Raw genomic sequence first — 2,500 nt, 5'->3', positions numbered from 1 at the left:
CAGTGGTGTGGCTCTACTTAGGGGGAAAGTGGCCATGTTTTTGTAGCGCTGGATAACCCCTTTAAACGCCCCCTTCCCCCGACCTGCTCTGTCAAGAGAAAGGGAGAAAAGACTTAAGGTCCCACCGAGATTTGAACTCGGATCGCTGGATTCAGAGTCCAGAGTGCTAACCATTACACCATGGAACCCTTGACAGCAAAGAAGCAGAAAAATGCCGAAACAGGGACATTTAATGGTTGACCCCCCCTCCTGTATGGAGTGTGTGCACACAGTATATGAAGTAAACTAAATTCTGTAGCCACTGCTGAGGAAAGGATCCGGCTGACTCGGCTTCCACGGGGAATTGCCGGCCGCAGAAAGGACTGAGCCCTGAGAAGACGCAAGGTGCCATGCTTGCAGCAGGTAGCGTGGCCGAGCGGTCTAAGGCGCTGGATTAAGGCTCCAGTCTCTTCGGGGGCGTGGGTTCGAATCCCACCGCTGCCAGAGCATGTTTTTGTTTTCTGTCATATGCTGCTTCAGCCCACTCGCCACGGCCAGAAAATTCGGCCCGGTTTTTCATAGAGCTTTAAAAATCCCAAGCAGGGTCTTTATTTGGTTGACTCCTCCCGTGTGGAGTGTGTGCACACAGTATATGAAGTGAACCTATTTCTGTAGCCACTGCTGAGGAAAGGATTGGGCTGACTTAGCTTCCACAGGGAGTCGCCAGCCACAGAAAGGTCTGAGCCCCGAGGAGGCGCAATGCGCTCAGCCTTGCAGCTGGTAGCGTGGCCGAGCGGTCTAAGGCGCAGCATTTAGGCTCCAGTCTCTTTGGAGGCGTGGGTTCGAATCCCACCGCTGCCAAAGCATGCATTAGTTTTTCTGTCACATGCTCCTCCCTATGGATCCCATAACCATTAAGGGTCTTTTACGCGGGCCGATAATCGTCCAGAAAAATCGTTGAATCGTTCGAATTTAAGCAATCATTTTCTAATGAAAAAGCGTCAGGTATTAAAGGACAAAGTAAAAATGGTTGGTATGTCATTGATCGCCCCTTTTGAGCTGAACTCAAAATCATGGCTTGTCGTCCGCTAAACGAGCGCTTAAACAATTTATCTGTGCGCGTAACAAGACTGTCCCAGCAATTTAGACACGGTTCTTTAGGGCAAGTCCAACATTCCTTCCTCCACGCAGGGCCGATTCTGGGGTTTCTGCCGCCTGAGGCAAACCTCAGGCGGCCGCCCCCTAACAACCCCCCCCGCCGCCGCCGCCGCCGCCGTAACCGAATCACCCGCGCCTGCACCCCCCGCACCCCCCCCCCCCCCGCCGTAACCGAATCACCCGCGCCTGGACGCCCCGCACTCACCTGTCCTGCAGCAGCCGTCCCGTCCCGCTCACCGCTGTCTCCCGACCCTGCAGCCGCTCACCTGTCCTGCCGCAGCCGTCCCGTCCCACCGCTGTTCCTTTCCGCGCTCCAGTGCCGTCAGTCAGCAGCTGTCATCGCCCTCCAGAGAGTCGTGAGTGCCTGGGGTCAGCGGGGGCATCGCGGCCCCCGCTGACCACTGGCACTCACGACTCGCTGGAGGGCGATAACAGCTGCTGACTGACGGCGCGGGACAGCGGTAAGCGTTGGCGGCGGGACCGGTCGGCTGCGGCAGGACAGGTGAGCGGCTGCAGGCGCAGGGCTGCTGTCTGCCGCCCCCTGCAGGGGCGCAGAATCTGCCGCCTGAGGCGGAATACTCATTCCGCCTCATGGCAGAAACGGCCCTGCCTCCACGGTTCCCTGGTCGGCATTTTCTCCTGCCCCAGTGGTGTGGCTCTACTTAGGGGGAAAGTGGCCATGTTTTTGTAGCGCTGGATAACCCCTTTAAACGCCCCCTTCCCCCGACCTGCTCTGTCAAGAGAAAGGGAGAAAAGACTTAAGGTCCCACCGAGATTTGAACTCGGATCGCTGGATTCAGAGTCCAGAGTGCTAACCATTACACCATGGAACCCTTGACAGCAAAGAAGCAGAAAAATGCCGAAACAGGGACATTTAATGGTTGACCCCCCCTCTTGTATGGAGTGTGTGCACACAGTATATGAAGTAAACTAAATTCTGTAGCCACTGCTGAGGAAAGGATCCGGCTGACTCGGCTTCCACGGGGAATTGCCGGCCGCAGAAAGGACTGAGCCCTGAGAAGACGCAAGGTGCCACGCTTGCAGCAGGTAGCGTGGCCGAGCGGTCTAAGGCGCTGGATTAAGGCTCCAGTCTCTTCGGGGGCGTGGGTTCGAATCCCACCGCTGCCAGAGCATGTTTTTGTTTTCTGTCATATGCTGCTTCAGCCCACTCGCCACGGCCAGAAAATTCGGCCCGGTTTTTCATAGAGCTTTAAAAATCCCAAGCAGGGTCTTTATTTGGTTGACTCCTCCCGTGTGGAGTGTGTGCACACAGTATATGAAGTGAACCTATTTCTGTAGCCACTGCTGAGGAAAGGATTGGGCTGACTTAGCTTCCACAGGGAGTCGCCAGCCACAGAAAGGT

General features: G+C 56.0%; 5 non-coding genes across 5 annotated transcripts; 3 read left to right on the top strand and 2 right to left on the bottom strand.

Annotated features, from left to right (window-relative positions):
- Positions 1 to 116: 116 nt before the first annotated feature.
- On the bottom strand, positions 117 to 188 carry TRNAQ-CUG (transfer RNA glutamine (anticodon CUG)). The gene has a single exon. It is a non-coding gene; the product is annotated as a tRNA-Gln (tRNA).
- A 213-nt stretch (positions 189 to 401) lies between these two features.
- TRNAL-AAG (transfer RNA leucine (anticodon AAG)) lies at positions 402 to 483 on the top strand. Its single transcript has one exon. It is a non-coding gene; the product is annotated as a tRNA-Leu (tRNA).
- Positions 484 to 758: 275 nt separating this feature from the next.
- TRNAL-UAG (transfer RNA leucine (anticodon UAG)) lies at positions 759 to 840 on the top strand. Its single transcript has one exon. It is a non-coding gene; the product is annotated as a tRNA-Leu (tRNA).
- A 1,058-nt stretch (positions 841 to 1,898) lies between these two features.
- TRNAQ-CUG (transfer RNA glutamine (anticodon CUG)) lies at positions 1,899 to 1,970 on the bottom strand. The gene has a single exon. It is a non-coding gene; the product is annotated as a tRNA-Gln (tRNA).
- A 213-nt stretch (positions 1,971 to 2,183) lies between these two features.
- On the top strand, positions 2,184 to 2,265 carry TRNAL-AAG (transfer RNA leucine (anticodon AAG)). Its single transcript has one exon. It is a non-coding gene; the product is annotated as a tRNA-Leu (tRNA).
- The last annotated feature ends 235 nt before the right edge of the window (positions 2,266 to 2,500 follow it).

Source organism: Dendropsophus ebraccatus, chromosome 1 (assembly GCF_027789765.1).
Source record: "Dendropsophus ebraccatus isolate aDenEbr1 chromosome 1, aDenEbr1.pat, whole genome shotgun sequence".
Classification (NCBI taxonomy): Eukaryota; Metazoa; Chordata; class Amphibia; order Anura; family Hylidae; genus Dendropsophus; species Dendropsophus ebraccatus.
Note: the sequence above shows the minus strand (reverse complement) of the source record. Positions and strands in the feature narration are given on the sequence as shown.